Source organism: Sarcophilus harrisii, chromosome 2 (genome assembly GCF_902635505.1).
Source record: "Sarcophilus harrisii chromosome 2, mSarHar1.11, whole genome shotgun sequence".
Taxonomy (NCBI): Eukaryota; Metazoa; Chordata; class Mammalia; order Dasyuromorphia; family Dasyuridae; genus Sarcophilus; species Sarcophilus harrisii.
In genome coordinates, this window is record NC_045427.1 from 158409359 (window position 1) to 158436057 (window position 26699).

Sequence of the window (26699 nt, forward strand, 5' to 3'; positions counted from 1 at the left end):
ATGGAGAAACTGAGATCAAGTGACAAAGTCATTTGGACAAATAAGATTAGAGTCCAACTCTTTAAGGTCCCAGAGTAGTGGTCTTTATACTTTATCAGTATGTTTACCTTTTGCTTCATTTACCTCCATAATCACTTCCCTCTTATGAATATGGCCAGATTTTATATTTCTTAAATAAATTTAAATTATTTTTGTATGACTCAACAAAATACTTTAATATGTTAATGTTTTCTTGATGTCATTAATGTGGCTGGTTCTCCAGTGGTTAGATCTCAAGCCAGCTAGACCTTTTTATCATTTGTGACTCTTGTTCTCATTTTCCCATAGATCTTTCACAGAGATTCTATCCCTTGTAATATCTTCTCACACACTACATTTAATTGGCACTGATGAAGATTTTTGGGCTGTCCTACTTGGTGTCTTTTGCTGTGAAGTACTCTACTTTCTTTTTCGGAACATACATATTCTGGATAATATTTTTATGTACTTTTAAAATTCAAGTCAATATGGGCAATATGTAGCATATTAATGCTCACTATGTGTTTCTCTATTGCCTTTGAGTCTCCTAAAATTGTAATTATTCTTCAGAGATTATAATAACCTATGACTTGTAGTCATAGAACAACCCTAGAAATATATTTAAATGTTTCTACTCTTATTAGTTTGGATACTCCCTTTTTAGCAATACATATCACAATCCACTAATACTTGTTCATTCAAATATTCTCGTTGAAGTGGCCCCATAAGTTCACAGGGCAGGGTATAAGTTATATTTTTATGTGTACATGTACCTCTTCATTTTCCTCTGTGAGATAGTCAATTTTACTTCTTCAGACCCTGGAAGATTTCATGTCATTTAGCTATGTGAACATACCAATGAATTGTGTTGATTTATTTTTGTTGAATTGATTTTACTTATTTTTAAAAATTATTCTTAGAAGGTAAGGCTCACTAGAAAAGAGATAGTGTTATATTTAGGAATGAAAATAGATCTATGATAATAGATATAATCAGACAGCTAAGTGGCAAATAGAGTGCTGGGCTTAAGAGTCAGGAAGGAACCCATTTTCCTGTGTTCAGATCTGTTCTCAGACACTTATCCAGTTTGCTTTAGTTTCTCATCTGTAGAATGAGTTAGAGAAGGAAAGAGAAAACCTCTCCAGTATTTTTGCCAATGAAACCCGCAATGGAGTCACAACTGAAACAACTAAAAAATAACTATATATATAATTAGAAATGATGTACAAAGGAAAAAATAGTACCCACAAAACACTAAAAACTCTGTGCAATGTCTCAAATGTAATGATATATATTTTTTAAATTGAAAGAAATATTTAAGTTTAAATATCTAATTTTAAAATTTAATAAAAATTTAAAAAATAAACTTCAGGATAGCCTGACAGTAATATTCAGAACTCCAATTCATTTTTTCTTAGTAGTATTTTATTTTTCTAATTATGTGTAAAAATAGTTTTCAGCATTCATTTGTGTAAGATTTTTGAGTTCGAATTTTTTTCTCTCTCTCCCTTACCTCTCCCTTCCCAAGACAGAAAGCAATCTAATATAGATTAAACTTGTACAATCCTTTTAAACATATTTCCATATTTTTCAAGTTATACAAGAAAAATCATACCAAAATGGGAAAAAAATCACAAGAAAGGAAAATCAAGCAAACAAACAAAATATAAAAATATTATGGTTCCATTCACATTCAGTCTCTATAATTTTCTCTCTGTATACGAATAATTGTTGTTTATTACTAGTTCTCCAACAGAACCATAACATCAGGGAGGTGTTACCATGACATGTAAGTGAATTGGATTTAAGTGTCTGGAAACTAGTGTGTGTATGTGTGTGTGTATATATATATACACACACACACACACACACATATGTATAAATGTCTGCATATATGTGTGTATATATATGCACGTATATGTTTATATGTGTGCATATATGTATATGTGTTTCTGTCTTTCTCTGTGTATGTGTGTGTAGTAAGGGCTATCCCTCACATGTAACATGAGGGTGGTATATTGTGGCTTTAAAGGAGATGGGATAGACATATCTGGCCTCTTTTCTCCAAGACACACTTTAATTACTGCTAGAGCAGAAAGCCTGAGTTTGGGGGCAAAAAAAATGGCCTCTCTGCTCTTCTCCAAGAGTTTGGGTTCTAACTTAGAATTTTGTATCTATATATCTATATCTGCTTCCTTGAATATTATTTATCCAGGGGATATGATTTTCAAATTCAAGGTTAAGTTTTACTGTTTCATCATTAAAGGAAGGAGGACTCCAAAATGACTCATTTCCCACCAAATATCAATTCCATGATGTCCACACTTAAATAGCAAAGAAATACATTTACCCTAATCATAAGAAAATAGAAATCACAGAAAGCATATATAGGAAAATATAAAATCTCCTATTGAGAATGAGAGAACTTAAACCTAGAAATTCTTAAATCAAGAAATTTCCTGAAATTTCTTGTGTAGCAAGTTGAAAAGAGGAACATTATGGACATTTCATCTCCTTTCATGTCAGCTTCTTTTCAGTATTTTACTTTAGCAATCTGAACTGGATGTTGGCTCTGTTCATCTTCTCTCTTGAAGATGGAAGCCAGAAGTGCTAGAATCAAGTGCAGGATCAGATCTAGATATCCAAATAGATCTTGAGCTCTTCTTCTCTTGCCCATTTTCACTCTTCCTCTACACAGGTGTGGAGTATTAATCTTCACCAAGAGGAGAAAATTCCAAAATTCCATATCACTGGGCTTTGGGTCTTTTTACATATATATCTTGCATTTGATTTGTATATGTAAATAGACACATAAAAGAAACATATAGAATATATGTGTTATATATACCTTAGCATATCTTAGGAGGCATTAATAGTTTTGGGAAACCTTCTGAGAAGGTAATAATTGAGCTGAATTTTGAAGGAAACAAATGAATCTTGAAGACAGAGGTGTAGCAGAAGTATTTCAGGCATGAGAGAAAGCCAGTGTAGGAAAAGTACGAGATTATGATAAGTATTAAAAATAAAACCTAGAAAAGAAACTTGTAGAAATTATAAGGAACAACTATAGTCTTTTATATTTGATTTTATCACAAACTTAACAAACACCAAATAAAATGAACATTTCCATAAATTTGCAGAACAAAAAAAAATGATAAAATTGCAGATGAAATTGTGAATGAAATTTCAAATATCTATTTTGCATAGCATGCTTTCCTTTTAGGCATGCAGTGGTACCTTGGTACTCATCTTCTTTAAAACTCATCAAATTCAATATTTGACATATTTCTGTGAGGAAAAAAATGCTTCACAGCAGTCATCAAAACCATTTCATACTGGCTAAGAAATAGAGTAGTTGATCAGTGAAATAGATTAGGTTCACATGACAAAATAGTCAATAACTATAGCTATCTAGTGTTTGACAAACCCAAAGAAGAACTCACTATTTGACAAAAATTGCTGGGAAAATTGGAAAGTAGTATGAAAGAGACTAGATATTGATCCACACCTAACACCATGTATCAAGATAAAGTCTAAATGGATTCATGATTTAGACATGAAGAGTGATACAATAAGCAAATTAGAAGAACATAACATAGTTTACTTCTCAGGTCTGTGGAGAATTTGTGACACCAAATAGATAACTTTGATTATATTAAGTTACAAAGTTTTTGTACAAGCAAAACTAATGTAGACGAGATTAAAAGGGAAGCAATAAATTGGGAAAATATTTTTACATTTAAGGGTTCTGACAAAGGCTTCATCTCTAAAATATATAGAGAATTGACTCAAATTTATGACTTTAAGGCATTCTCCATTTGATAAATGGTCAAAGGATATGAACAGACAATTTTCAGATGAAGATATTGAAACCATTTCTAGTCATATGAAAAAATGCTCTAAATATCTATTGATCAGAGAAATGAAAATTAAGACAACTCTGAAATAATACTACATATCTCTTAGATTGACTAAGATGACAGGAAAAGATAATGACGAATATTGGAGGGGATGTGGGAAAACTGGGATACTAATATATTGTTAGTGGAATTGTGAACGGATCCAGCCATTCTGGAGAACAATTTGGAACTATGCCCAAAGAGTTATCAAACTGTGCATACCCTTTGAACCAGCAATATTTCTTCTGGACTTATATCCCAAAGAGATCTTAAAGGAGGGAAAGGGACCCACATGTGCAAAAATGTTTGTGGCAGCCCTTTTTGTAGTAGCTACAAACTGTAAACTTAGTGGATGCTCATCAATTAAAGAATAGCTGAGTAAGTTATAGTATATGCATGTTGATGGAATATTATTGTTCTGTAAGAAATGAACAGCAGTATGATTTCAGAGAGGCCTGGAGAGACTTACATGAACTGATGCTAAGTGAAATGAGCAGAACCAGGAGTTCATTATACATGGCAACAAGAAGATTATACAATAATCAATTCTGATGGATGTGGCTCTTCTCAGAAATGAGATGATTCAGACCAGTTTCAAGGATTTTGTGATGAAGAGAGCCATCTATACCCAGAGAGAGGAGTATAGTAACTCAGTGTGGACACAACATACCATTCTTTTTGTTGCTATTTGTACTTTATTTTCTTTCTCATTTTTTCCCTATTTGATTTGATTTTTCTTGAGCAGCAAGATAATTATATAAATATGTATGCATATATTGGATTTAGCATATATTTCTACCTCATTTAACATGTATTGCATTACTTGCCATCTAGAGGAGAGGGTAGGGGAAAAGGAAGGGAAACTGGAACACAAAGTTTTCCCAAGGGTTAATGTTGAAAAATTATCCATGCATATATTTTGAAAATAAAAAGCTTTAATAAATAAATAAATAAAAATAAAAAGAACACAGGAAAAAAAAAAAAGAAAATATGCTTCAGCACTAGATACTTACTTAGCACTCAGTAATCTTGGTTATTGTCTTGGCTGAGCAGTAGGGATGTGTGTTTGGCCAGGCATACTACCCCAACCTCCTGCTCCTTCCTCTTCCCTCCCACTCCCCCGCCCAAGATTGTTATTGTTCTCTGCTACCAGCAGCTCCTCCCCAGCAAAGGTAGTAGTAGTAGGCAGGACATTTGGTTGGAGCCCATAGTGTTAAGGTTGTGCATGCTGGTGGGAAAGACCTGGGGCAGTTCCTAGAGGATGATGTAGCTGTACCCTATAATCTCCTGGCTTCCCAATTAGTACTAGAAGGGGCACTAAGTGGCCAGCATGCTCAGCAGGGGAGAAGCAACAGGACTGAGAGCAGGATCGGTGGCAATGTTCTGAGTGATGAATTCATTTGATTCACTGTAGGACAAAGTATATAACTCAAAATATATAATTCAGCTACATAATTTTTATTTGGTAAGTCCTTAAACTCTCCTCTAAAATTGTATTTATATAATATAAACTAGGGTGGAGTAGAAACTTTGGTTGACTTCCTAAGGCTATCTCTCCCATTCCTGATACTCAGTATCTCAGCTGCCAGTACAGATTTGCTTTATCAGTAGGGCGAGGGCCTCAGTAGCATATTCTCAACCATATGTTACAAGGTGTGGGAATATAATGTTGGCATCAAACACTCAGGAAAGCATATCATGGGAGCCTAAAAAGTATAGAGTGAACACATATAGACTGAATAAAAAGAAATTCTCTTCTCTAACAAACCTCAGTCCTAAGCTACCTTTCTTCTTTGTCCTGATAGGTCTCCCAGTGAAGAATTTCTCAATATTGGTTGAATATGCAAATTGTTATACATTAGAATACTGAAACATTTTAGCTATGGCCAAGATTTCTCTAATCAATTCAATTGACTTTCAGTCTCCTTGTATCATTATTATCCTCTCACATAAAGAGATCTATTCTGCTGGTCAGAATTAGAGCCCCTGCAGCCACTAGCAGGTTGCTCCTGTAACACGTTCTGATAGGATTCTCTAGTATGAAATAATGGCAGTATGTTTTATACTCTATGTGAGTTTTAATTGGTTGCATTGAGTCATTTTAAAGTTGTTCCAGACTTTCTGAGAACTTTGGTCTATAGCTTTGTTCCTGTTCAAATTTAAAACCTATTTATTTAGATATGAAAATAAGCTGTGAAAGATTATAGTCCATACTTATTTAGCATATGTGATCCTTGAGAGCTAAATTCACCTAAAGTTTTGATTAATAAGGTTTGCTATTTGAGATAAAATCTCCTGGGACTGTAGCTGATATTATTTGGAGTTTTTGAATTCAGGTATGATTGGCTGATATTCCATCAAGCCAGTAATCTACCATCTGAAAGGAACATGCTAGAAGCTACTCAGAGGAATGTGATAGTGAATTGTTACAGGTGGAAGTTAGTATCTGGGCAAGAATTGGGAGGACAATCTTGACCTTTGCTTAAGGTGAGCTTCTTCTGACTCAGTTTCCTAGTGGTGGTCCTTTGAATAAGAACCCACTTGATTATTCCTGAATCTGGCTATAAGGTAGGATTGTTATTGTATACAATTACCTAAGGATGCTTTATCTTGTCATGGATGTGCTCTCAGACTGAGACCTGAGGGACCAGTTTTGATGCTATTATAATCATGTCACTGCTTTTTCCTTTTATAACAAGTTTCTATAATCAGGGCAAGTGTTAAAATAGAAATGATGAGCATAATCAAATATATAGATCTTGAAAGATCTTCAGATAATTTCCTATCTGAAAATATGTGGTCATTATATCTTAAATAAGTAGGTGAGTGTATATTTGACTTAGTCATCTATCTGTTGCTAGATGCATTTATCTATTTCTTTAGCATTTATGTTGTTGATGACTTTCCTGATGAGCATCTTTAATTGTAAAGTTATCTACTCCAATTATTAGAGACACAAATGGTTGGGGTGATTGATGGCCCCAGATGGAAATTGGGGGAACAGAACCCCAATTTCTATGCTGAATAGGCTCATTAGACTCCAAGTCATAGTCAAAATAAATTGTTAACCAGATGAAAAGGGTACTGGATTTGTAAGCAGACCAGATCACTCAGACTAGAGAAGCAATACTCTAGCATAAATTGGTATTAGATCACTTATTGGCTAAGAAGGTAGAGTTTGTGGGAAATTAAATTTTTGCTGTGTGAAAATTAATGATAATGTACAGGTAGTTGTGGAAATTGCCAAAGACATCAGAAAATTTGCCCTTGTCCCATTCTAGACCTCACTGATGTGATTTATAGTGTGGGCTTTGTCATCAAATGGTGGCAGGCACCAAAATTTGAACTTTAGTCATGTGAAGAATTTACAATGATTGTTCTATTTGGCAAAAGATAGATTTATTTGAGGGGAATAACAGACAAAATGAAAGGATGTAAATATGTAATAGAATTGAGAGCATATGAAAGACAAATTCCGCAGTGGAACTCACAATTTCTCAGTAGAAAGAGAGTTGGGGCATGCCCTTAGCTGGAAGGTTAAATCCTGAAAGAAACTTAGCACCCTGAAAGAGTTAGTTAGCTGTAAGCGTAGAAGTGGGATTGAGAAGAAGTGGAGTTAGGGTGGATACCATGTGGCATGGGGGAAGGGAAAAAAGTCACAAAGCAGAATGCTGTGGTGGGCTGATCCAAAACAAGGTAGCAGCCATGGGATGGCCCATAAATAGGTTTTATAGGGAAAATTTATAACCTCAGGGACATGACTGGGATTCCATAGAGGAAAGATTGAACAACCTGGAGGGGGAGGTCCAGTTAAAAAAGGTTCTTGGTGAAGAGTGACCTCAGTAGAGAAAAGGAACAAACCAGACCCAAAGGGATTAGAGAACAAGATAGTTGAGAAAATTTAACAGTACTGATGTGAGAGGTCTTCAAAGGTCAATAAATAAAGAGGAGGAACTGTATAAGATAAACTGAATGAAGACTCTCATAGGAATGTGGCTTTGAACTATGCCCTAATTGTGACTTGAGACTTTGCAATAGTAAGTTGAGTTATAGCTAAAAGCTGCAGGTGTTCCATTGTCTTGGATGAACATTTCCTCTCCTGTTTCTTCCCCCACGTCTTAATTAGCTAGCATTTAAGTACTTCTTTTAAAAGAGATGATGGCTTTGAGAATTCAGGTAACAGAATTCTTTAATCCAAGAATATCTGCTTGTATAGCAGTTCTCTAGAGAAATTTAAATTTCTGTGTTTAGAGTGTGTGTACGCCTGGACTACCCAGATAATGGGAGAAAAGGTGAGGGGGGGGATTCTGGTCTATTTAATCTTGTGTTTTGAAGTTTGTGCTTTATACTTTTCTGCTGACATCTTGTCTATTGGGAGTTGCCCTTTCTTATGAGATTGTAATAAATCCCTTTTGCCTTTTTCACTTTGAGAGTCTCTGATTTTAATTTGGGATCACTGTCCTACACATTCCTGTCTCCAGACCTGGCACTGTATCCACCACACTACCTAGCTACTTCTTCCAAGGCAAAAATATTTATAAATAGTTTTGCTCCTAGCTCAGCCGTCAAAATCAATTTAGTAGTCTTCAAATATATGACATGGTATCATATGAAAGAGGGAATATGCTGTTTTTGCTTAGCTCCTGGTAGCAGACCAGAAGCAATTTATGGACATTGCAAAGGGGAAGTAAATTTAAAATAAAGGAAAATTTAAAATAAGGAAAAACTTCTTAATAAGCCTATCCAAGATGGAATGGGCAATCTTAGTTGGGAATGGGTCCTTTCACAAGGACCAGATTGCCACTTGTCAGGAAAATTGTAAATAAAATTCTTGTTTAGATGCAGATTGGATTAGATGGCATCTGAGAATCCTTTAAACTCTGAAAATTGATTATTAGCTCACAATATTCTTGACACATAGCATTAGTAGTACTATTTCAAGTTTCTTTAGCCACAAGTTATAATGTTGCATTGGAAAACTTCTTTTCAAGTACCATCTACAACTTTTACGACCAATCAGTCATCAAGAAGTATCCTACATGAAGGAAACAATGTATTTCACTGTAAATATCACTGAATTTGACATCAGAAGATCTCGTTTTGGAATCAGGTTCTGTCTTCTACCTCTGTGGCCATGGGCAAATTACCTCATGTCTATCAGCTTTTGTTTTCTTATCTGCAAATAAATATAATAAAAGTTTTAACATCTACTTCATGAAATAGTACTACAACAATGTGAATTGTAATTTTTATTATTGAGGATCAGAAATAATTCAAGGGTGAATCCAGAAAGGAAGAACATACCTTTGGACTTCAATGTTACTGTTAACCAAAGCTTAGAAAAGAACATTGGAGAAGCTCCTTAAGCTCATTGTGGATCCAGGCAAAAGAGATTGAATCTGCCCTGATGGTTTTTCCTGGAAGCCACAATGGACTAGGATAAACTTGAGAGTTTTTTTTTTTTTTTTTTTTTTTTTTTTTTTTTTTAATAGTAAAGTGTTTAGCTTTCCTCTGTTGAAGTTGACTAACTTTGTGGGGAAGAATTTTTTTTTTAAAAGTAACCATTTGGTTTTTAAGGAAGGACAGTTTTTATGTGCAATTCAATATTTCTTTGTGCAGAAGTGCCCAAAGGATATCGCTTGTAGAGTAGATGGGAAAAGGTGGGGGGAGGGAGATAGAAAAGTATGTCAGAAAAGACTACTTTGACTTTGTAATTAAATTATTTTTGTTGTATGAATATATAATGAAGGGTGGTGCTGGAAAAATATTTTTTAGTTAGAAAGAATGTTCCCTATCTTTTAGTTCATGGGACACAATACTCTGCTTGTTTGTTTTTTTTTAATCTCTAGAGGAATATTTTATTGGCAACCTAATAATCCAGCTCAACCTCTTTTCTCACATGTAATTAAGGGTTCTTCTTTGAAAAATACTAAAAATAAAAAACCCAAAATTTTAGATATTTAGCAGTTATCCCCAGATTTCTTTTCCTTAGTGCAAGCTGACATATTTCCATAAGCCAATTTCTGCCCAAATTCATACATTGCCTGAGAACTTTGAGGTTATATTTGGGTCTGCCATAATTTCTCATTAATCATAAGTTATCTTCATCATCATTACCTTCACCTCATCATCTCTATGAATGATATTTTTTCTCTGGCTCATTTTGCTTCCCTTTACCATATGGAGCATTGGATGAGATGATCACTAAAGCTTAAAATTAAAGTTGGTCTTCCAGTTTTCAAATTCTACAAAGTTATGATTCCATTTTAAATAATTCTTATGAAGAAACTGAATGTCTCTATATTAAAAAGATAACCAAAGGGAGTTAGACTGTTTCTGCTCTTTAAAACCTGACCATTGGCATTGCTTCCTACCCAACCATTTCTGCCATCATGGAGGAGGGAAGCAACCCTTGTGTAGAAGAAACCTACCACCAATACCATCCATGAGCAATTGCCACTGATGGTCAGAAAAACTGAAGATAACTAAAAGTGGCAGAGCTCCCAGCTATAATTTCAGCATGGCTCCAGCTATCACAGAGGGAAAAGAACCCTTGTGGAACTTCCTCCTATCGTCTACCTCTACAGCTTCTGTGCCCTCCCAACAGTAGCAAGAGATGTTGCAGACCTGGAAAATAGTTTTCTTTCCACTAAAGTCCTTGATAATCTCAAGTGGTCCAATTTCAGAAATGGATATCGTTCCATTAAAGGAAATATTATTGAAAACCATACATTACTATTTGTTTTACACTAGCATCCTAAGGACCATGGAACCTTTCTATCTTACATACCATTGAAGTTTCCTGTATGCATTGTCTCCCATTATTGTACAAAGTCCTTCAGAAATTACTTTGCTTTTCTATTTGTCTTCTTAGTACTCTGCACGTAGTAAGTGCTTAATAAGTGCTTTTTCATCTTTTCAATTAAGAAATTTCCAAATTGAAGGCAAAGACATTGATATGTGACAGTCACTGGTAAAAACCCACTCAGGATGGGTTCAAAATTTTGAAGAGGATATCTAGTATTTCCAATAAAATACTTAGAAAACATGATGAAAGGATAATAAAATCATAGAGGCATAAAATCTGGAAGTCCTCTAATTTATTTAATAAGTTTCTTTCCCTAACTTCCTAGTAACCCTCTATAATCACCCAAAATTCCTAATTCATTCCTTCCAATTAGAGGATAAAGCATCTTGTGCCAGATGTTCACAGATTTCCAAAGAATAATAAGTGTTGACAAGTTTTCCCTAATGCATCATTGCAAGTGTTGCTGGTCAAAGAGAATGCAAACATGTGGAAACAGAATGTAGAATGTATTTTAAAACCATCAGTTCTTATGAAAACTAAATCAAATGGAAGAAAAAGAAAATTAGGGCAAAATGAATTTTGTTTAGTTTTATTTAATTTTCACAAGAAATATTGCTAAAATTCCATTAGAATCATTTGCTTCTTTTCAAACTACTATCATTTAAGTTACTGTAAATTTATGAGACATTCTTGAATTTGAACTTGAAATATTCTTTTTGGAATTATATGCATTCAGTCAATTGGACAATATGTCTATAGTGTTGAACCTCCATACAAAATAATACTCAAACCCTGATTTTATCATTTAATGTGGGAGAGAGTATATAAATACAAGTAATTCCAAGGACATTAATAGAAGCAAATTAATCTAATCCAAACCTGATTTATTGATAGTTACATATAATGGATATGGGGTAACAGAGCAAGATTAACAAAGAGAGCGTTTCCTATATACATGAATTTTGAGGGGCATTTTGAAGGAGGAGTAATAAAGGAACATGGGTTGGGAGTTGCATGCATTGTGGTGAGAATGATAAATAAAATGATCTTGAAGTACAGAGAGTTCATAATGGCAATTCATTAGAAATGAGTATAGAAAGCTGTAGGTGGGATAGGGATTAGGATGAGGAAGAGAAGATAATGGAGGTTATGAAAGCAAACATACCATTGACTGTGATCATTTGAGCTTATGCTCTCAGCTTAAACAAATTTGATGCTAATAGTCTTTGCTTTTTTTTCTACAGAAAGAAGCAGAACTGTGAAATGCTAAAATGGAGAATATAGAAATAGTCCATGATAAGGAAAGAACAGCAGCACCATTTGGTATTGATGTCATGATGTTTTATGACATATTTATGTCATATGACATATTTAATGTTTTTTATTTGATTGAGCAGATACTCACCTGAGCTGCCTTTCAGGTAGTGTTATCCTGCATCCCTTGGTAATATTTCAGAGGCTCCTCAGAATGGAAGCAAGCTACTCAAATAATCCCTTATTTCCTAATCCATCTTTCACTTGCTTTCATTAATCAGTGCTCTAAAATTCAACCCTTTTGTCAGAGATTCCTACAGCTGAAAAGTTCTACAGAGATTATCTAATCCAAATATTTTATTTTGCATGTGGAGAAAATGAAGCTGAGAGAGTTTGCCATGGATGAGGTCACCATTTAAATCTGGTTTTCTTGACTTCCAGTTCAATTTAATGCTCATATTTTCCTGATGGGGGACAGATTAAGAGCTTGCTGTTTTTTGTTTGTTTGTTTAATGTTAATTGATATGATGTGTCTACTCTGGGTTACAGCTTTGTTTTTTAGTTCCCTTAATATCCTCAGAGAAGTACCATAGAACAATCACCAGTAGATGCCTTTAACAGACAAGAGCCTAACTTCATGGAAAAGGCTTACTGGGGTTGTGTACAACTCTAGAGTATGAATGCAAATCACCTGCTTAAGTCAGATCTGCCTTATAAGAATAACTATTAAAGTTCAAATAAGATTTATCTTAATGAAACCTCTTGAGTAAGGCCTAGAATTCTTTCCTGCTTTGTGTTTATGTGTTCTGCTTATGCAAGCCTTTTGTTGTAATTCTTCCAGGTGTTCTCCACACATAGGGAAATACTTCTTTGAGAGAAGAAAAGGAGTTTAGTACTTTCAGGGGGAGGTGTCTCTTTGACCTAATTTTTCTTTTTTATTTTATACTGATACCCACTTTGGGGTATCCTTTCTGTGAAGTTTGGGAGCATATAGACCCTGAGGCATGGGACCAAGGAATTTCTGACCAGGCTATACAGGCCACTTTGATTCAGATCTACTTAAAAGATAGCAAGGAAGGAATTGCAACCTCTTATTAATAAATTCCTGAAGTATGGTCTTCTTTTGCTCTGCCATTCACTTTATAATACCCCTAATATAGAAAAGTAGTGAAAAATAATGAAAAAGCCAAATGGAGAATACTGAATGGTACAAGACCTGAGGCCAGCAAATGAGACCAGTGATTCTAATACATCCAATAGTCCACAATCCATATACTTTGTTAATTCAAATTCCTGGTACTGTATGCTGGTTTTCCACCTTTGATCTTACAGGTGCCTTTTTATTTTTTCATTCCCATGCACAAGCATTCACAATACCTGTTTACTTTTGAATGGGTATCCCTATTAACGACCAGCAAGTCACTTGGACAGTTTTACCCTTGAATTAGAGACAGCCCTCATTTGTTTGGACAGTCAATCTGGACTTAGTTTTGATATAGGGATCCCTAATTCAAAATGTATATGACATTTTAATCTGTTTCTATTCAAGAGGCCTTTCTAGAAGTCACCATCTACATCTATATGTGGAAGATATAGTTTCCCTGGTTAAGGCACAGATAACCAAGTTACTTATATAGGACATAAACTCATCCCCACCTCTTGATTGCTAACTTCAAAGAAGACTCAGGCTATCCTTTCCTATCCTACGTAGGCCAGAAAGAAGCAACCCTTTCTGGGGTTGGCTGGATTTTACAGAATTTGTATTCCTAATTTTGGTTTTTGCAATGTCCCTCTATCAATCTACCCTGGGCTCTGACTTTGAACATCCAGTAGGGCTCCAGCAGGAATCGACCTTCAAGGATTTAAAGACCAAGTTCATTACAGCACCTATCTGTTATCAGATCTAAGGAAGTCCTTTATCCTGTATGTAGATTAGAAGAGTTGTTGGGTTGTAGGAGTTCTAAATCAGCTCCTGGGGCCAGATCCCTTTCTGGTTGCATATTTCTCAGAAAAATTGAACTGCATATCCTTGTGATGGCTTCTATACATTAGGACAATTGCAGCCACTGTCCTTTAGATGCAAGTATCTTCTAAATTTACCTTGGGTTAACCTCTAATTATCTTAACATCATACTGAGTTCAATCTATTTTAGAATCTAAAGACCACAACTGATTACAAGTAGCTTTTTTACTAAATTATCAAGCTTTGCATTTGGATATACCTAATTTAACCCTGAAGGCATACTAGACTCTAAATTCTTTCTCCTTCCCACTTTGAATTCTGAACTTCTTATCAGTCATTATGAGGAAATGCTGGATCTTACTTATTCCTGTGGCAACAAGGAGTAAGGAATCACTTATCTAAGTGAATACACTGGATCTAACCAGTACCATGGAATCTGCCCTACTCCTTCCTGGCACTTCTACCCAGAAGGCTGACTTAATAGCTTTCAAAGGGAAGTGGGCAAATATTTATACGGATTCCAAATACACATTTCAAATCCTTGTTGCCCATGGGGCAATATGGAAAAAATGGGGACTCCTGACTGCTAAAAATTTCCCAGTCAAGCATGGGAATGAAATTGTGCATCTCTTCCATTTAGAGATACATGCCTTCTCTACCCTGTTAAAAAACAAAAAGCAAACAAACAAAGAAACAAAAAACCCAAACCCCAAACTTCATTTCATGGGACCAAAATGTTAAAAACCATAAGCCAGGAAAGCATGAAGCAGGTTGTGGTCCCTTTAAGAAACTGTATTTTCTGCAAATTAAGACAACTCTGAGATACCACTACACACCTGTCAGATTGGCTAGAATGACAGGGAAAGATAATGCTGAATGTTGGAGGGGATGTGGGAACACAGGGACACTGATACATTGTTGGTGGAATTGTGAACACATAACTGTGCTCAAAAAGTTACCAAACTGTGCATACCCTTTGATCCAGTAGTGTTTCTATTGGGCTTATACCCCAAAGAGATACTAAAGAAGGGAAAGGGACCAGAATGTGCCAAAATGTTTGTGATAGCCCTGTTTGTAGTGGCTAGAAGCTGGAAACTGAGTGGATGCCCATCAATTGGAGAATGGTTGAATAAATTGTGGTATATGAATGTTATGGAATATTATTGTTCTGTAAGAAATGACCAGCAGGATGAATACAGAGAGGCTTGGAGAGACTTACATGAACTGATGCTAAGTGAAATGAGCAGAACCAGGAGATCATTATATACCTCAACAACGATACTGTATGAGGATATATTCTGATGGAAGTGGATTTCTTCAACAAAGAGACCTAACTCAGTTTCAGTTGATCAAGGATGGATAGGAGCAGCTACACCCAAAGAAAGAACACTGGGAAATGAATGTAAACTGCTTGTGTAATGGGCTGAGGTTTGAGTTGATGCACTGAGGTCCCAAGTATGTGAGGCTAAATAGTAATTGGGCTATACTCTATTAATATACATGATTGGATAAAGAATGGCCCCTGCCCATTCTCAGTGCAAGTTCTGATGTGTTGTATAGGAAATGACGATTTTGGTGGGTGGAGGCAGAGGGAGACAGGAAGAGAATCTGGGAGAGATTGGGCCTGGGTTCGAGACTCCTAGCTGCTGGTCGTGTGGCTGCTGGTCTAGCTAGCTTCTTGACTCAGCTGTACACATTGCTATCGCAGATTCTCTTCCACCTCCGATCCTTCTTCACTGAGAACAAAGACTGACGATTTTCCCCTAATATGAATTCCTGACTCCTGCTGATTTAAAAATACACGGTCTTCACATGCTTGCATTTTTTCTTTCTTCCCAGGTTATTTTTATCCTCTGAATGCAGTTCTTCCTGTGCAACAAGAGAACTGTTCGGTTCTGCACACATATATTGTATCTAGGATACACTGCGACATATTTAACTTGTATAGGACTGCTTGCCATCTGGGGGAGGGGGTGAAGGAAGGGAGGGGAAAAGTCGGAACAGAAGTGAGTGCAAGGGATAATGTAAAAAAATTACCCAGGCATGGGCTCTGTCAATAAAAAGTTATTTAAAAAAATAAAATAAAACTATAGATGATGTTAACAAATAAAATAAAATAAAGAAACTATTTCCTATTCATCTGTGATTCCTTTCAAATTCTCAGTCCCTCCTGGCTGAGGCATATCCTCCCCAGATAAGTTGTCTTTCCAGGATGCCAGAGCCTTTGATTCAATTACAAATCCTGGTCCAAAAGCATCCCTTTGAATTCCAATAGGAGATCCGGGCTTGTCCCAACCCCCACTGATTCTGAGACAACTTGCACTGTCCCAGCCCACACTGGTTCGATCTGCTTGAGCTGTCCCAGCCCCAACTAAGACACCCAATATAATGAGCTTCCATCAACTAAAGTCTTTACAGATGGACCTTGGCAGCTCCCTTTGCTGCCAGGACTTTCTGTCCACAGAGAACTGCATTCTCAGTGCAAAATTCCATTTTCCATAGATCTGCCCACTGAAATAATATTCTTTTTCAGTGTTAACCTCTCTTTACCCTCACCTATTTCCCTAATCAGACTTTATGCCTCTCTGTCAGGATTTCTAATCTTACTTCCCATCCCATCCCATAATAAACCTCTTTTATCATTCTAGGCCTTTGGGTCTGTAAATTCCTTTACAGAGAACCTCTGCACCACCAGAAGGGAGTCCCAAAACTCCCTAACCTTGAGAATCCCAAGGGGGTATAGGGGAGCCAACTCTCTCTTTGGTTCCCTGAACCTGCCACTAGACCTTATCATTAAACTCCCTGACCACCAGAAACCCTAATCTCATTTTGGTTCCCTAAATCTAAACCTTATCAATCAGAGTGCCCTTTCTGCTCTTGAGCTAACCTCAAAAGTGCAGCGAAAACTCTATTACTTTATCCCAGTGCAGAATTATGAATTCTTTCCTAGGGAGGTTTGGCAACTGGATATCACATCTAAACTGCCATGCTAGGGATTAAAACTCCTACTTGTATTTATGGACTCTTTCAGCAATTGGTTTGAGGCTTTTACCTATTGGACAGAAAGAACAAACAAAGCTAATAAATCATTCTCAATGAGATTATTCGCAAATTTGGACTACTTTGTTCTTTGCAGAGTGTTAGTGGTTCAACATTCAGTCGCCCAGGAAATGATTGAAGCATTGGGCATTATCTACCATCTCCATGCCATTTGAATATGCAGGTGGATACCTGAGACAAGGTGGAAAAGATGAATCATACATTAGAAAGATCTTTGATCAAATTGACCCTGGAGGTTTGATAGACTGGATAAGGTTGCTGACCTCATTGTTGACCAATTGACTTTCTTAGAGTACATGTAACTCTTGAAGTAGATATTAAGATCCTGAACATCACCTCCTTACCAAATATTCTCTCTCCTTAGGCCAGACATAAATAATAAGAGGGGGAAATGGTGGAATTTGCTGTAGCCCTTACCTTATACCCTGCTCTGTGGAAAACTTGCCCAGGAACAATAGAAATTTTGTTCAGTACAAAGGCTGTTTTTTTGTTTGTTTTTAGCACTTGGGTCATATGTGACTAACCGTATTTACAAACTAGTTCTTTGAAACATGTGGTACAACTCAGGTAATCTGCACCTGGAGTGAACAGCTACATCTTGTTTTTTCTGTTCTTATTGTTAACTGCTCATGTAAGCACTAACTCAGCCCATGATACTTGGCCCAGAAATTGGTGTAACTATAAGATACTTTGTTTAGCTTGCTGCTGGTCTGTTAAGGATTAAGCCTGCCTTTCTTCCTTGTTTGAGAAGAAACTTGCTCTAATTCTTTTCCCAAGCCTCCCAGGCTGATCCTGACTTATCTTCATCATTATAATAGCTTTATTATATGTCATATTTATTACATATAATATGTCATATTTATACTCCTAATAATGGTTACATAACACTTGACCAGTCAACAGTTTGTGAGGTGACAGCATTTAGTGCTTATTACTACACAATTCATGAACTTTTTTTTAGACAAGTAAATTCCCTCATTTATAGAGAAGAGGCTAGAATTTCTATCTCTTGATTCTAAGTCCCAGAATTTTCCCATTGGAAATCTACACTGATTTTTTTCTTTAAATCCTTTAGAATTAGAACACAGGACTCAGCCCACAACACTCTTAAGTATGGCCCAAACCAGATTAAAATGTAATTTGGAAATGTTTAACAAAATGAATAAAGTTACAACAAAACACAGGATAATATTACATTTTTAAATTAAGTGGGGGGGTGGTGGTGGTGCAGCTAGCTGGTGGTGCAGTGGATAGAGCACCAGGCCTGAAATCAGGAGGAGATGAGTTCAAATTTGACCTCGGGCACTTAACATTTCCTAGCTGTGTGATCCTGGGTGAGTCACTTAACCCCAATTGCCTCAGCATAAAAAAAAACAACAAAAACAAAAAGAAAACTAAGTCAATGTGAGCTTCAGGGATCCTGAAGCATAGATTTCTATTTGAGTTAGACAACACTGTTTTAAGACTGTTTAATGAATTTCAATGTATCTGCTATCTATATACCTTCATGTGGACCTTGATTTCTTCTAGGTATTTAGACACATGATATTTTTCACTGAAAATTAAAAATAAAAATAAACATTTTCAAATGCTTATATTTTATTTGCTTATTGAGCTTATTGAGCCTTCTTAAAGATTAAGGCACATGGGAGATGATAATCCCACTGTACATCATGTTAGATAGGATACATCTAGAAGATTGTGTTCAGTTCTGTGGACCTCATCTTAGGAAAGACTTGTTTATCAACGAGGAAGATTGGGTTTAATGATCTGGATACTGTTCAGAAGTGAGCAGGATGGTGAAGGACTTCAAAATCATTCCATAAGAAAATCAGTTGAAGGAATTGGGGACAATTAGCTTAGAGAAGAGAAAATTCAACTATCTTAAAATATTGGTTTCTTGATGAAGAGGGGTTAAGTTGTGGGATTCAAAGAACAGAACCAGGAATAATAGCTAGGGATTAAGTAAGTAAGGATTAAGTAAAATGGGGCTTACAGATTTAAGTCTAACATAAGGAAAAACTTTCCAAGAATAAGTTTACCTAAAGTGGAATGAGCTGTATATAGAGGTACTATCTTCTCCCCTCCTGGAGATTTTGAAAGAAATCATGTCACCTATCATTTGACAATGTTGTAGAGGGGTGTTCCTCAAAAATGAGTTAGACTGGATGACTTCTATCTATTGTCCTTTCCAATTCAAGATTTTGTAGTTATGTTTGGTAGTATTACTGACTGCCAACTGGATGAAATGATTAGGAAGTAACAACAGTATGAAAGTCTTTCTGACAGTCCTTTTCCTCATGGAGACATCATACTGTCATGGAATCATTGATGCTAGAAGGTTTCTTGGACATCATCTGATCCAACCTCCTCTTTTTCTAGATAAGTAAATAGAAGCCCAGAGATGTGAATTGCTCTGGGTCTCATGAGACAGTAATTAGAGGAGCTGACATCCTCAAAAACCAGTTCCTCTGGGTCTAGTTCTGTATCTGCACCATTCTTTCCACTCTACAAGCCTTTTCTCCATTCTGTCAGCAGTGACACTGAAGAAATGAAATACCTGCATATACTTGTCACTTGAAATTTTGTTTTTCTTACGATCCAATCTGACTGGCAATACCTTCTTGAACTCCATCCCATTGTCTTGAAGATTAGGAAGAACTGGCAAGACCTGAGAGGTACATAGAGACCTAAGGACCTTGGTTTCTATCTCTAGGAAACATCACTTTTCTGGGATTCTAATTCTTCAACAGTAAAATTAAAGGGTCAGACTGTGTGATTTCTATGTTTCCTTCTGGTTCTAAATCTTCTAACTTTCTGGGGAGGAAAGATGCCAAAGAATTTGCATTTTAATTCCTTTGCTTTAAGATATCCACAAATGGGAAGCAACTAAGGAGACTGTTCTTCTTGCTACACAGATGTATTTCACCAAAATTATGTTTGCCATTTTGTAGCAGACAAGAAGGACAGTTCTTATTGACTTTTTTCGCACTAGAATTGAAGAATTGTTGTTTTTGAAAAGGGGATATTTAATTCTAACCTTAGTTAACCTAGTCATTATCTATGATTCAAATAGCATTCACAAAACTGCCCTGCGATAATTTTGGGTATTATTATAAGATGTTGCCTCAGAGATTCCATAAAAAGTTAGAATCTAGTGCTTTTTAATTACTTCTCATTCCAGTTTGTTCTAGTAATTAAATGCCATTCACCTAATATTTATATACTGGCTGTCTACGTGAGTTCAGCACTCTGTTCTCTTGTTCCAGTGGTTAAATTTTCATTTATTTTTTTCCCTAGGAGACAGCATTAGGATGTGTACTGTATTTGGAGTCAGATCACATGGGTTCAAATATTGGCACTGCTACTTATTATGTATGTGACCTTAGACAAGACACTTAACATTTCTGGGTCTTAGTTCCATTCATAAAATAAGGAATTTAGATTAGCTAGCTTCTAAGTTCTTTCTAGGTCTAATTTTATGATCTTATGATACTATGACTTTGTTTCTTTTCATTTTATTACTATTTTAGGGATTTCCCATATACTTGAGAACCAAAATAAACTGTTGAAGTCAATATAGTTAGTGAAATTTTTTTTTTTTTTTTTTTGCCTGAAGAAAAGACTAATAAAAGTAACTACTTTTTCTGGAAGAGCTCATTTTTTTTTTTTTTTTTTTTTTGTCCAACTGGTCTTTCTATGTGGTTGATATATTGATTATCTATGATTATCTTTGTGGAGGCTCAATGGATTTTTTTTAATTCCTCTTTTGTTTTCATTTAATTTTAATAGAATTTAATACAGCCTAATGTATAATTAGCCCTGTTTGTTTTTATAACTGAGTCACAAAGAAGTTACAGAGCTTCACAAAGGTAGTTGTGGAAGAATAAAAACTAGAAATAATTTCTCCTGAGTCTAGGAAATAGAAAGCTAGTTGACTAGGAAATAATGATTATTCCACAAAGTAGAGCAGGTAAGAGAAAGAGTATATAGGCTCTTATCTGTATTTTCTTAGGCAAGGAAATTAAGACCGAGAGCTTTAATGACTTTCCCAATGTAACCTATCTTCAATATTAAGTACCAGAGCCTGATTTCTAATATAAGTTTAAGTCTCTAAGAGTAGATCACTTTTCATCACATCTGTTGCTTCTTTGCTAAGTATGTCCTTTACTAATGGATTATATTGTGTCCAGAATGCTGTAATAAATAAAGGATTGGAATCAGAAAGACTTCAGCACGAGTCTCTCATGTGATAGACTAGCTCTGTAATCCTAGGCGGATCACTTAAGTAACTCTAGGACCTTAAGTTGTACAGTAGATTAGTTTTGAATCTTCATTGGAGCAGGGAGTGAAGATATAGAGTTCCCTATACTGATAAAATCTCAAGCCTGGACCAATATTACACACATGTGCTGTGCCAACATTTGTCCTTTATAATAGGATGTGGACTTTATTTCCAATTCTGGAAATGTATCTGTTCATAACATCTGCAATCTCTTTTCAGCCAGAATATTCATATAGGAATTAAATATACAGTTGTGTAGCACTGATATGGCAAAATATTCCAGGTGGTTGGGAAAATGTTTTAACAAAGTAGCAAGCATTGTGATATGAAGCATGTGTCTTTATAGTGGAGTTAAGTGGAAAATTAGAGAAATTAATCAGATCATTTAAAACATTCTTCTCCCCACCCCATTTCCATAAAGTAACTCATTTTTTATTTAAATATATGGGGATTTTTTTTTGAAAACAAACAAATAAACAAATAAAAACCATTGGTCTGTGTAGGAAAAACAAAGGTAAATTATTGGTGGGAAAAAAAACAAGACAAAATGATAGTCTTGAGATTTCTTTTTATTTAACTGTGTAAAATGAAGTGCATTCTTCTGTGCATTCTTTATGTGTAAAATGAAGTGCATTTTTTACACCTTTTCTGTCTTTATCTGATATCTGCACTTGTGAGTTTGTTCCTACTTTGCCATTTGTTTTCCTAAACACTTATTTTTCTTTGGTGGATTAGTAGTCACTTCTGGATATAATCTATTTTTCTAGGAAGATTTGGAATTATTTGTCTGCTGTGCAGAAACCAGGACATGTGAGGGAAAGAATGTCACATTTCATTAAATTCAAAATTAGTCAATTTTATACTCCATATGCAATCTCTAAATATCTCCTCCCAGGTGGTCTAAAATAATTCCAGAGGTGATCTGTACGTCAGAGCAGAATGTGGAATATAGGCTTTTTCCTCCTAGTCTTCCACAGCATAAAGAAAGGCATGATTGAATTCCAACAAGATAGAATAAAATATAAGTAGTCCCACATAGCAAACAATAAAATACTAAGAATTGTTCTATTTACATCATAGAGAAGGAATCTGGTAGCCACGTTGGAAACTTACTCCCCACAAATAGTTCCTAAGTGAATTGGCAGATATGTCTAAGCCATTGTCAAAAATCCTTGAAAGATCATAGAAAAATAATAGAATTCCCTCAGAATTGTCAAAAGCCCAAAGAGTATAAAGTCTGTAAACAATAAACTAGTTAACTTGATTTAAATCCATGGTAAAATTTATGATTAAAGGGATATTTGGTGAATATTGTGGGCCAGGTTTGACCTAAGACAGGTGGTTCAGGTTCAGGATTGAAATGAAATGAGCACTTCTAGTCCATTTGATAGTTAACAAAATATTTACTTGACTTAAACTTGATTGCATGGAAAGATATATACCAACAATAAAACTTTGATTCATTTCAGTACAACTTCCCTGCTTCCATATTTGGGATTGTTACAATCTGGTCAAGTAAGCCTGAGGAGCCTTTTGCATTCAGGCTACCAGGAAGCTGTGTCAACAGCTTTCACCTTAGTCTTCTGAACCATCTGAGTTTTGAGGATAATTTCACTATTTTTTAAAGGAGGAAGCAAAAACAAACATACCATCCCAGGTTACCAAGGTCCTAAAAATCTTCTAAAAGATGTCCACCACTTAAATAGCTTTGAGTCATTCATTACTAATAATAATGACTTCGGGGATTTGAGTGGCCTTCATAGGCAGCACTGTTAGAAAAAAAGAAGAAAAAGTAGAAATATAGCAAAACAAATAATGGCCTCATGACAGAATGATAGACTATGAAGAATAAATACCAGAAATTCCAGTCTTCACCTTCCCTCTTTAGAAAGACCAGATACCAGATCTTAATGAACTATTCTGATTTGAATAATGACAAATCTTTTCAGTTCACTGTGGGTTTCTAAATTTAAAAATTGTGATGATAAGCAGTAGAAGCATCAGAAATTGAAAGATCACAACAGAGTTGATGACATTTCCAGGACAGACACCCATCCTTATCAGTCATCTGTAATTAAGGAGCTAAAATATCACTCTTCGGTTATATGCAGCTTTTTCTTTTACCAAGATGAATACTAAACTCCCTCTATTAAAATATTAAATTCCTACCTTATTTTCTGGGGAACCAACTATGACCTTTCCTGACCTAGTCACCACATCAGGTGGAAATAGTAAATATTTACCCCATTAGGAGCCTCTATTGAGCAACTGACCCCTTTACTGAAAGTTTTGATGTAGAAATTGGAAAGTACCTATTGTAAAAGAAATTCTCATATTAAATAGCCTCTGTGATTCTGCCAACATTACAATTCAGTGATTCTTTTAAAATGGGATCCAATGATTGCTAGAGATCCTGAAAACTTGGAATAATTTAGTATTCTTTCTAATAACATGGGAAGTAACATAGCAGAGCTATGAAGAATAAAATTTTTGAAATTAATAGGCAACTATTACTGGGTCTATATCCTAAAGAAGTCATAAAAGAGGAAAAGGATTTACATGTGCAAAAATATTTGAGCAGCTCTTTTTGTGGTGGCAAAGAATTTGAAAATGAGTGGATACCTATCAATTGGGGAATGGATGAATAAGTTATGGTATATGAAAGTAATGGATTATTATTATTCTATTAAAAAAAGATGAACAAGCTGATTTTAAAAAGACCTGGAAAAGTTTACATGAACTGATGTTAAGTGAAAGAAGCAGAATCAGGAAAATATTGTAAGATGATATATCTTATATATAATTATATATCTCTATATATCAACTATCATGGATTTGGTTTTTATCAGTTCAGTGATCCAAGGCAATCACAATAAACTTTGGATGGAAAATGACATCTGCATCCAGAAAGAGAACTATGAAGTCTGTATAAATCAACATGTGCTATGTTTGCTTTTCTTTTTCTTTTTTTTCTCTCCTGTGGATTTTCCCTTTTGTTTTGATTTTTTTCTTCCAACATGATACATAAAAAAATATATTAAAAATGAATGTACATATGTAACAAATAGTGCTTTTACATGTAATTGGAAAAATAAAAATAAAAAAAGAAATTAAAAGGCAACTTGTTAAAAGATTCAAGCAAGAAATAGCTGTAGTACTGAGATGTTAAGAGGTACTTTTTGTCAGTATGTAATTAATTGAGGATGTTTCTTCAAACAAGAAAAGTAAAACAGTTGACTAGTAAATATAGTGAAGTACTTTAAGTTTGTGCCTACATTTCTTCTATAGATTTGGTATATTTGTGGGAAAGTGCCCATTAAGTTCTTTTAATAAATTCCTTGTAATTATTTATCTTTGCTTATTTGGTATAACTTCTTAATGTGGGGTTGGGGTGGGTAGGAAGGGAGAGAATCTGGAACTCAAAGTTTAAAAAAATGTAAAACACTGTTTTACATGTAAGTGAGGAAAATAAAACTATTAAATTTCAATAAATGTCTTGCTAAGGAACTAATATAGAAGCTAGACTGACTTAAGAAGCAGCACATTAGTGGGGGCTTGTGAACTAGACAGCTATCTATAGGATAACATCCTTGAAGGTAATAACAGCTGACCTTTTAGGAAATCAACCTACCCATTCTAGTGCAATTTGGGGGAGAGCAAGTCCTAAGGGAATATTACACAAGAAACATTTACTAATCATTATTTGCATAAGGCACTGTGCTCTGTTCTAGAAATACAAAGACAGTACAAATAGAAAGGCAACACAAAATAAAAAAGTCTTCTTTTTCAAAGAGGTTTTTTTTTCTATTATAACATGATGATGTCAAATACTTTGCTCTTTTTGTGTCATGGATCACTTTGATAGTTTTGTAAAGCTTGCGGTTGCCTTATCAAAATGTTTGTAACTACACAAAATACAAATACAAAGCAAACCAATTATACTAAAATGCAATTATTTATCTATCCATATATGTGTGTGTACAGACAAATAGACACCCATCTCCACCCCCATACCTACACATACAAAATCTCAGACAAGAGACAAGTACTAAGGTTATGAACCAAAGAATGAAGGTTTGGAGTAGACAGAAAGGGAGGATATGTAGTAAAGAATGTGAACAAGAGAAATCCTCTTTGGAAAGGGGCACAAAATTTAAATTAAAATAGCTAATGAATATATCTTTAGATATGTGGGGTGATTGGGGAGACTAATATTTCTGATGAGAGCTTGACAAACCCTCTTCAGGCTGTTCATCTGCCTTTGGTATCTACCTTCCCTCAACTCACCTGTGGCTCCATGAAACTGTAGCATATACAAAAGCCACACCCCAGGAAATCATCTTGGCCAACAAGCTAAACCAGGTTGAGGGTAACTAAAAGGCGTCAGATCTGTTGATGAGTTGGGAGAATGTCTACCCCAAGCATGTGAAGACTGTATCCATTGGAATGGATGGATGAAAACAATTCGCTCCTTCCATGAAGCCAGCTGAAGCAGGTGCTGTGGAGCTCTTATAGCTTGGTCAAGTATCAAGACACAAGATCAATTATCAAGATGCAAGGTCATCTACTGTGTCCCAGGCTATTGCCAGGAGTCTTGATTTTTGTTCTGTCATCGGACTTAAGTGACTTGGGAAGTGAGAACAAAGTTCAACTTTGTGAAGTTCTGCTTCACTTAAATTCAATTCTTTTGTAAATCAGGATACCACTGGTGATATCATTGGTCCTACTGAAAAATGACAGATAAACAATAATAACATAGACTAACAAACAAAAGAGTTCATGGACCCCAGAGTAACAATTTCTGGAGATTTATAAAACTTAGATGTCAATGACTGCAGCCTCCTTATTTTATAGAAGAGGAATCTGAAAGTCAAACAAGTTAAATGATTTGTCCACAGCCACACAGATGGTTCTTAGACTACAAATCCACTATACTACATGTTATAGGTACTTTCAGAAGGGATAGCGTTAGGTGTATATGTTGGGATGAGACGGGATAAGGAATTTACTTTCCCACTCCAAAATTTTGATCTCAGAGGGCTAGGATTTATCAAATTCCCTTGAAGCTATGTAAGAAAGGAAGGAAAACATTTCGATGGCTGAGCATATGCTGACCTCTTGTGGTTATTTCAATAATAAGCTCTTTATTGAGAAATGGTCAGAGAGTGCTCAAAGTGGTAACAGTGACAGAGAACAGAAAATATGGACTTAACCATTAAGAAAAAAATCCTATTATATATACAGTTAATTCCATTTAATCATATTTTTGAAAGGTTTAAAACTAAACAAAACTGAGATGTAGTTTGGTATGGAAGATATAAATCTTAATTGAAAGTTAGGATAGCCTAAGTTTAAATCTTGTGACACTTACTTAACTATATGATCAAATAGTCAATGATCCTCTCTGAGTCT